The following is a 10,666-nucleotide window of genomic DNA, read 5'->3' on the forward strand; positions in this document are numbered from 1 at the left end:
GACTCACACCCTCGCCATCTACTCCCCTGTCCACAGTCCTCCAGCCCCACTCCTCGCAGAGGGAGTTCAAAAGAGTTCTGAGAGGCCCAGAACAGACTGTGGTAGAGGGCAGTCCTAGCACAGCATGATGCCTTTCCCTGGGACCCACAAATACATCCTTAGCTCTGGGCCAGATGTGTCAGCCTGGGGGATAAAACACAACCCCCTAGTAGATTAGAGAACTACTGCAGGTAAATTCCTTTCCCTACTGTGCCAAGCATATGAAAACATTCACTGGAGATGGTCTGACTCTGGTGGGTGTGTTTTATGTTCTCCAGTTCACACACCAGTATATCTGTCCCTGGCAGGGTGTGGAGGGAGCGGGGTTCCTCCCCTGGGGCAGCACTTGGACCCAAAAGAGGGGTGCTCTGCCTAGAACACCTCCCTGTGTCGGCCATGGATTGAGACCCGCTAGCTCTGGGGAACCAAAGCCCACTAGTGAAGCAGACCTTGCTCTGTCTCTTCTAGATGTGAGCAGAACTGCTTTCCATCAGAGCCTGCATGAGTCAGGCTTTTGCTGGAGACCCCGACACCTGTATTGGAGTGAGCTGACATCTCTGTAGCTGTCTCTCCTTCTGACCGACACAGACACAGAGCCTTCGTAAACGTCAGCGTCCTGGTCTGGAGACATCAATGGCTTACACCCCTCAAACTCCGAGTGACTCTGTCTCAAACCCCCACCTCCTACACTCTGTCCTCAATCCTCAAGCCCCACCTCCTCTACCCAGTACTTCCGCCTGGCCCCATCTTCTGGTTTTCCAGCCCCGTCCCCTTTCTTCAGTCCCAGTGCTCTGCCCGCGTGCCCTGCCCTCTAGCCCTGCTCCTTGTCTGCCGTCCTCAGACTAACTGCTCTTCCCTCCTCTGTTCCCCGTTGTCCTATTCCTGGCTCACCTCCAACCCCACCTCTAAGTTTGTCCTATTTCTTCCCTGCTGCTTTGTTCTCAGAGTAGTTTTATTTTGCAGTTCTCTTATAAATGAGGGCAAACATGTTTTCACATGTTTAAATACCATTTTTATATGTTTTTATTTGGTTCTTAATTGTCTTTTTCCAATTTTTCAATATAGTTTGTCATCCTTTTCTCTGATATGTTGTTGCAAATGTTTTCTCCTAGTTTGTTAGTTACAGTTTGAATTTGCTTTGGTGTTTTGTTTTGTTTTGTTTTTGAAGCATTAGGTGGCGGTGGTTACTTTTAAGTAGGCAAATGTATCTGACTTTTCTTTTATTGTGTCTGAATTTGAGTCATAGTTAGAATGCCTTTTCCTGTCCTAAGTTGAAAGGAATTCCCCCATATTTTCTTCTTCTACTTATATCATTTATGTTTTGTTTTTTTTACACTTAGATCCCTAATCCATTTAGAATTTATTCTAGTATCTGGTGTGTGATATGGATATAATTTTACCTTTTTCCAAATGGCTATCAATCAAACACAACATGATTTATTAAAATGTCCATATTTGCCCCAATGATTTGAGATATTGTCTTTTTCATATATTAATTTTCCATGTTTCTGGCCTGTCTTTTCCACAGGTCTGTCTATTCATGCACCAGTACCACACTGCTTGAATCATAGTGGCTCTGTATGGTGTTTTTAAAACAGGTACATCTAGGTCCCCTTGTACTGTTTCTTGACTATTGTTCTGTTTTTCCATATGAACTTTAGCATCTACTTGTCTAACTCCATAAAAATGTTTTATTACCTTTTTTGGGATTGTGTTGAATTTGTATATTATGATACGGAGTACTAACATCTTTTGGATGCTGAGGCATGCTATCCATCCAGACAAGGGATGTCTTTCCATTTCTTTAGGTCTACTTTTCTGTCTTTTTGGAATATGTTATAGTTTTCCTTATATAGGTTTTGCACATTTCTTATTAAACACAAACAGCATCTTTTTTAATGCATTTTATTGTGAACTTTAACATATATGCTTAACAGTGATAACTTTCAAAGTATGATTTAACAAGTAATTAGCATAGTTCAAAGAATGTCGTGGGTCACAATTCCACAACTTCAGCTATTTCCATTATTGTAAAATATACATAGAGAAAGGTGTTAACTTTCAAGGTACAGCTCAAGAAGCAGTTATATAGGTAATTTCAAAAATTGTTATAGGTTACATTTCCACAGTTTCAGTTCTTTCCTTATTATACAATAAAAGGTATATACAGAAAGGTGAAGTCTTTCAAAGCACAATTCAATGAGTAGCTACAAAGGAAATTTCAAAGGATGTTATAGCTTAAGAGTTCCACCATGTCATTGACCTCCTTCCAGCTATTCCAACACCACAGCATCTAAAAAAATATATATATATATATATATATATATATTTATATAAAGTTTCAGTAGTCATAGACTCTCACAAACAGCATCTTTTGAATAACAAAGAAGCAGGTAAGGAAACAGGGCATGAGCAAGACTAAACAATTTTTTGTCATTTTTTTAAAATCTATTTTTTAGAACATGTAGGTTTAAACAAAAATCATGAAGAAAATACAGAATTCCCAAATTACCCCCTCTCCCCACAGTTTTCACTATTATTCACATTTGCATTAGTGTGGTACATTTGTTACAATTGATGAACCCAGATTATTATATTTATGTTATTAACTAAAGTCCATAGTTCACATTAGGGTTCACTATTTGTGTTGTACAGTCCTATGGGTTTTTAAAAATTTTTTTAAATCTCCCATTTTAACCACTTGGAAGAATACAATTCAGTGATGTTAATCACATTCACACTGTTGTGCTACCATCAACACCATCTATTACCAAAACAGAAACTCCCTAAACAGAAACTCTGTACCAATTAAGTATTAACTCCCCATTCTGCACCCCCACCCTTGTCCTGGGAAACCTGTATTCTAATTTCTGACTCTATGAATTTGTATAGTCTATTCATTTCAATAACTGAGATCATACAATATTTGTCCTTTTGTGTCTGCCTTATTTCACTCGACATGAGAAAGAGCAGACAATTTTTGTAAGCCCTTCAAGTTCTAGAAAAATAGGATAAGCATAAGACTAGTTCAGAAGTGTGTTTGCTATATCATCAATTATGAGAGCAGTTCTGCTTAAAACGGATGATGATGAGGACAGATGCGGTGAGCGGAACAATTATAGGCAATAAAGAACACTGGACTTAGAGCTGAATTATTTGTGTTCTACTTTCATCTCAAACCCAAGATTTGCTATGGGATTTCAGGCATGTGCCATTCCCTTTATATGCCTCAGCTTCATCATTCATAATATGAGAGGATCCAAATAGATTATTGCCAGTTCCATGACTTTCTGCACTAATTAGGAATAACTGCAGTTACTTTATATTGCAAGGAGCCTGAGAGCTCCTGCTGTGGCCTGCCTTCCTGGAATCTGAAACATGACATATTGGCTTTCCTGGGCTTCCCTCTTACTTTGACTCATTTTCTGGGTGGCACTGGGTTCTTGGTACCCTGCTACAGTATCTTATTGCATGTAGCTTCATTTCTTTGGCTTTGTGAGGCCCTTCTTTGATCCCTTCCTGATTCTGCTGGCACCCTACCCTAACTAGGTCACTTTATCTCTTCATGTGGACCAGAGTGTCAAGATGTTGGAGGGGTTGGGTGGAACGAGGTAATGGATGTGAATATACTTGGTTGCCCTACCATGTGGCAGGCACTATTAGGTATTTTTTTAATATATAATCTCATTTAATCTTTATAACAGCCTGTTTGGCAAATATTGTTCTCATTTAAAAATATGACTTTGGTAGTGTGTTCCCCACCTGTGATCCCTTAGTACTTGGTATGTGACTTTTAAACATTTTCCTGTTACCTTATAAATTGTTCATTTTTAAGACTGTTAACTCATCTGTAAATAAGTGGTGATAACAGTCCTTCCCACACAGGGCAGTGAGGATTAAATAACATGTCTGAGTGACTGGAACAAAGTTAGTTTGTTATAAATATTAGCAGTATTATTTTACATATGTGTCTCCCCATTAAGTAAGAGACCTGAGCAAGACTTTTTCTTTTGATCAAGCTGCCAGCTTTGCTCCTTACTGGCTCTTATCAGCTCCCTTCTCTGCCCTGATTACCCTGACACTAATTTTGCAGCTGTGGGACTGCAGGGGTGGGGGGTGGGGGGTGGGAGTGGGGCGGTGGGGAGGAAAAGACAACTTCAGACCCTAACTATTCTAAGTATTCCTCCCCCTTCCTTCTTCCAACAGATGACCAGCTGATACTTTTCCACTGCCCCTTGCCCTGGCTATAAAACTCAATTAACCCCCTGCCTTCTTCGGAATTGAGTTTTTCTCTCTTCCTCATGATGGTAGTGTCGGAAATAAAGCGGTGCCTGTAAGGGAATAAACGCTCTCTCGGTTCTGGAGGAGAAAAGAATTTATTTACAATCTTGCAAGATGGGGCGTCCAGCCAAACACGCGGGAGGCTGGCGCGCCAGAGGAAGAGAATGGCGATGTTTAAATCCCCTACTCCTAATTCGCAAGTCCCTCCCCTGTTTCCCCATTGACTGGGTACTACAGAGGTTACAGCCTATCCGAGAACACTAACTAATTCATCTTTTGAGATTTTAATTTGTACAGCCAATCCCAGAGAGCCAACTAGCTCATTATTGAGATTTTGAACTGATTAGCCAATGCCCCCCCAAATTTTTATTTTTTTGCTGTGAGTTCCCACCTCTGATACTACCTCATGTCTCTTTACATCAGGCAGATTCTCTCTTCTCTTTGTCTGGGGCTTGTTTAAACTGGTTTTGCCTCCATTTCCCTTATTCCATGCTGTCTCTATGTGAAAACGAAACTTATTCCTTTCTTACAGATTCCCTCCTCTTTCTTTTTTAAACACTTTTAGTTTTCACATTTTAGATTCTCAAATTTGCTAAGGGCTTTTTCACATTCCTCATCATACGGATCTTTCTTATTTTTGATTCTAGTGGTTTTGATGGGTTTTTGAACTAGCCTTTGAGCACACAGGATTATGTAGCACCCAGCTGTTATAAACATTTTGGCTGGAATGATAAGGAAAATTAAAATAGATGTTGCAATTCCTTTCCATTTCTCGAACCAATTTTCCAACCATTCTATGAGTGGGTTGTTAATGCTAGAATTCTTTTCTAGTTTCTGAAATAAGGCTGTTAAGCCTTGTAGGGCTTTGGTGATAGTTCCATTAGGCGCGGTATTATAGGGGATGAATGTGCGACAATTTCCCCCAACTATAGCACAGATGCCTCCTTTTTCAGCTAGCATCATGTCTAGGGCCATTCTGTTTTCCCATGCCATTCGGCTAGTGGCATCTAACTGTTCTGCTATTTCTTTAATGACATCCCTGGTATAGTTGATAAATTTTAGCTGATGATTGACATTTTTATTGATGGTGACCCACCAGAATAAGGACGATTTAAATTCTGCAGCTACTTGATTTTTAGCTTTAAACTCATTAGGAACTTTCTGGGGAACCCCTATACTATCTACAAACATTTTTTTATTGAAGGAACTAGGTACACTTTGTACATTTTTCTTTTCTCCTTTGCCTTGGGTTGGTACTTTTTTATTACTTTCAAATGCCAGGGTAAATGAGATAGCCAATTGAACCAGAGCACAGGTTCCTCCCCACCTTTCAGGTAGTGTTGGCCAGAGGATGCCCTTCCCACAGTACCACCAGAGGTCTGCTCGGGGTATAGTTAGGCTGGAGAAGTTGCCAGTACTATCCTTGCTCACATTCCACACCTGTGTACACAGAGCCATGGTACCAAGATCCTGGAGCCCTTCTTCCCATCTGGAGAGACAGGCAGAGTGGTTTCCGGGACCGAGGTGAGACGCTGGTATGGCTTTGACACTTCCCTTCTGGACTGGAGGGAAAAGGGAGGACAACGTACTACAACTTTCACCAGGAGTAGCATTTTGAAAGAGGAGTGTTATACATTTAAACTCCCTTTCATGCTTTTTCATCCCCAAGGGGAAGGGCATAATCTGAACAGTGGGTTGTTTGGTTGTACAAGCATAACAGTCACTTCTGTTTAGACTCTGGATGGTATGTTTGCCCCATTCTACCCAGGCATTTGTATTTCCATAACCTGTCTCTATTTCTGTGGTTTGCTTTAAGTCTTTGGTCTTAAGTGTTCTAATGACCTTGGGGTCAATTTGAACTGGAGAGTTAAATTCCAGCCAAGTTTCCCTTAATGGTTTTTCCTCCAACCTGGGTAAGACCCATCCCTCATACTGTGTGGTCCACCAAGCAGTGTCCCAAGAATAACAGGGGTTAGGTGTCTCATAAGTTATACTCTCAAATGTTCGCCCCCCAACAATCTTGTTTTCTATTTGAACAGTCTGCTTACATAAATGCTTATATTCCTCACTCAGTTGTTGCTGACGTTTTAGATTTTTACAGCTCATTACTTGACAAACATCAAATTGTACAGTTTGAGACTTTAAGCCTTTGACTACACTTATAACCAGCTTAGCAGAACCTGTTACTCCTTGAATATAGAACATTATGATCAGTATAAGCAATTTCATCATTAAGCTATACACAGAGCACAATGCAAACATAGGGTTTAATTCAGCCCTTCCTCCCTCCTAGTATGTTCTTTCAACTGTTGCCTATTTAAAGTGATCCTTAGGGGATCTGAGGTAGGAGTCACTTTCCAGGATTCAGGTTGAGTTGCTGGATACTTATCGTCTGGTTCAGGCACCGGTCCCTTCACTCGTGTGTAATGAGTCCAGCCTCTTTCTGCCGTTCGGACTGCCGTCTCAGTTGTCAGCAAGACCTGATAGGGTCCTTCCCAGATCGGTTGAAGTTTGGATTCTTTCCACGACCGGATCAGAACCCAGCTGCCAGGCTGATGTCGATGGGCAGCAAATTCAAGAGGCGGGGTCTGAGCCAGCAGTCCACGGTGCCTGAGAGATGATAAAGTAGAAGACAAGGCCAGTATATAATTCTTAAGAAAAAGATCTTTTGTGTCTAGGGAGGGGAGCTCTCCAGTCCACCTGGGGAAAGGCAAACCAAAAAGCATTTCATAAGGGGAAATTCCCAGTTCTTTTCTAGGGGCAGTCCTGATTCTTAGTAGAGCTATAGGTAAGCACTTGATCCAAGGTAACTTTGTTTCCAAAACTAATTTAGAAAGATGTTTCTTTATGGTTTGATTCATTCTTTCCACTCTCCCAGAGGATGGTGGATGCCAGGGAGTGTGGAAGTCCCAAGTGACACCCAGGCTTCTCATGACATTCTGCAACACACAGGAGGTAAAGTGACTGCCATTATCAGAGTCTATATTTTCCACTAACCCATAACGGGGAATGATTTGTTCAAGGATAACTTTAGAAGTTCCCAATGCTGTAGCTGAGGATAGAGGGTAGGCTTCCACCCATCCAGTGAGGTGGTCGACAATTACCAAAATATATTTTAAACGACCGATTGGTGGCATTTCAGTATAATCAACTTGAATGCTCTGGAATGGTCTCAGGCCCGGCTCTCTTCCCCCTTGTACCTGTTTTCTTAAAACCTTTTTATTAATTTTTTGACAAATTATGCACCGCTCACAGATTTGTTTAGCAACTGTATAAAGGCCTACACATCCAAATTGTCTAAGTACTACATCACACATGGCTTGTACCCCCCAATGACTCCCCTGGTGTAGGACTGCTAATATCTCCCTCATTATTTGTTTATTTAACATTTGTCTGCCATCTGGGAGAAACCATTTCCCCTGATCATTTAAGGTTGCTCCTAACTGTTTCAACTCTTTTACTTCTTTGGCAGAGAATGTAGGGACCCCAAATTCCTTAGGGATAGAGGGTATTAGGATCATTATTTTTAAAGGGGGGTAGAGAGAGGCCTCCTTAGCCTTTTCATCAGCCAACCTATTGCCTTTTGCCTCAAAAGTAGGTCCCTTCTGGTGTCCATTTATATGCACCACTGATATTTCTCTAGGTAAGAGTAGATTGGTTAATACTTGTTTCACCAATTCCCCATGAACCAGTTCTTTTCCTTTGCTATTGATTAATCCCCTTTCTTCCCAGATCTTTCCAAAGGTGTGGACTACCCCAAAGGCATACTTAGAGTCAGTGTATATTGTACCATCCTTTCCTTCTAATAATTTGAGGGCTTGATTTAGTGCATACAATTCACAAGTTTGAGCTGACCACTTATTGGGCAATCGGCTAGCTTCTTTTACTTCACAAGTTATCCCATCCACAACTGCATAGCCATTGTGCCTTTCTCCTTCTAGGACTTTGGAGGATCCATCTATGAACAGTCTTTCCCCCGAGTGCAGGGGAAGATCCCTTAGGTCAGGTCGGACTCGAGTTTGGTATTCAATTAGGTCTAAACAGTCATGCTCAGGGGTCTCTACTTGCTCAGGCCCCTTCCAGAGGAAGGAGGCCGGGTTTAGGCTATGATCTGTTGTTAAGACCAAATCATCTTTTTCCATTAGGATTGCTTCATATTTTAAGATTCGAGAATCAGTTAACCATTTCCCTGCCCTTTGAGACAGAATAGTTCTCACTTGATGAGGAGTACTAACTACTAATGCCCCTCCAAAGGTTAATTTCCTGCTTTCTTCTACTAAAAGGGCAGTTGCTGCAATGGCTTGAACACACCCAGGCCACCCCCTAGAGACTGGATCTAAAACCTTCGAAAGGAAAGCCACCGGCCTTCTTTGGCCTCCCCAGATTTGGGTTAGGACCCCCAAAGCTGTTCCCTTATCTACTGTAACAAACAGGTGAAAGGGTTTTTCGAGGGAAGGAAGTGCTAGAACAGGAGCTTGCACCAGTGCCTGCTTGAGTTCATTTAATGCCTTTATTTCCACTTCCTCCCATTCTATCTTGTCAGGCTCTTCCTCTAGTAATTTTTGGTATAGCTCTTTAGTTCGAGATGCAAAAGAATCTATCCACAATCTACAGTACCCTACCAATCCCAGGAATTTTCTTAGCTCTCTTTTTGTTTGAGGAAGAGGCAACTCTACTATGGCCTGGATTCTTTCTGGATGGATTTTTCTTTTTCCTTCACTTATGAGGTGGCCTAGGTACTTAACTTCCCTTGCTACAAATTGCAGTTTACTTTTAGATACCCTTAATCCTTGTTCCCCTAAAAAGTTCAGTAGATTTTTCGTAGCTTGAGCCACCACTTGCCTTTCTTTACCTGATATTAATAGATCATCTACATATTGCAGAAGGGTGATTTCAGGTGGGACTGGAAATTTTTCCAGTACCCTCTCTAACTCTTGCCCAAAGAGATTGGGGGACTCCGTGAAACCCTGAGGTAAGACCGTCCATCTGTATTGCTGCTTTCGCCCATTGAAGGGATCTTCCCACTCAAAGGCAAACAGGTCTCTACTTTCTGGATCAAGGGGACAGGCCCAGAAGGCATCCTTTAAATCTACTACACTAAACCACTTATGATGGAAGGGAATTTTACTCAGGAGAGTGTAAGGATTAGGAACTACAGGGTGTCGAACCTGGACAATTTTATTAATGGCCCTTAGATCCTGCACCATTCTCCAGCTACCATCTGGTTTCTGAATGGGGAGAATGGGAGTATTAAAAGAGGACATACAGGTTTCCAAGAGTCCATCCCGAAGGAGACCCTCAATGATGGGTTGGAGTCCCTGTCTTCCTTTAAGAGGAATAGGATATTGTTTCTGGCACACGACCTCCCCTTCCTTTTTTAACTTGATTTTAATTGGGGGAATTTGCAACCCTCCCCTGTTTCCTTCTTTTACCCATACCTCCTCCTTAATGTCTCTTTCATCTTCTTCAGTGAGCAGGGCCAAAACCTCAATCCGTCCATTCCTTACCTCTAAATCCAGTCCCATAGGTATTATTAGGTCTCTTCCTAATAAATTACTCCCAGCTTCTGGGATGTGCAACAAGGGAGCTATGATTTGATTATTTTCCCAACAAATGTTAGTAGGTTCAAGAATGGGAACTTTAAATCCCTCCCCTTTTACCCCTGTGACGGTGAGGGAACTGCCAGAGAGCCTGGCCCCCTTTGGAAGATGATTTACAGAGGAGCAAGCTGCTCCAGTGTCTACCAAGAATGTAATTTCCTCTTGATATGGGCCCACCTTTAAATTTACTAAAGGCTCCCGGTGGGCTTCTGAGATGAGGAGCCTCTGACTCTCCTAGTCTTCAAAATTCATTAGCGGTATAACTCGACCCTCCTTCTGTAAGTCTGGGCACTCCCTTTTGAAATGGCCAGGCTTTTCACAATGATAACACCCTGCAGAGTTCTGCATTTTCCTTGCTCCTTTTTTTAAATCAGCCCAGCCCCCTCCCCTATCTCGCCTCTGTCTGCATCCCCCATTTCCTGTTTCTAATCTTTTCTTGACCAAGTGGTCAACAGTGGCTATCATGACTTTAGCCTGCTGCTTTTGTTTTTCGTCCTCCCTTCTTACAAATACTTTCTGTGCTTCCCTTAATAACTCCTCCAATGGCTTATTCATCCATCCATCTATTTTCTGAATCTTTTTCCGAATATCAGGCCAAGATCCCTTCACATAGCTGACCTTTAACATTCCCTGGGCTACAGGGTCATCAGGGTTCATACCTGAATATTTCCTTACTTGTTCTCTCAATCTTTGTAGATAAGCAGAGGGAGACTCATCTTTCTCTTGATTTACCTCAAAGGCCTTAT

Source organism: Choloepus didactylus, chromosome X (assembly GCF_015220235.1).
Source record: "Choloepus didactylus isolate mChoDid1 chromosome X, mChoDid1.pri, whole genome shotgun sequence".
Lineage (NCBI taxonomy): Eukaryota > Metazoa > Chordata > Mammalia > Pilosa > Megalonychidae > Choloepus > Choloepus didactylus.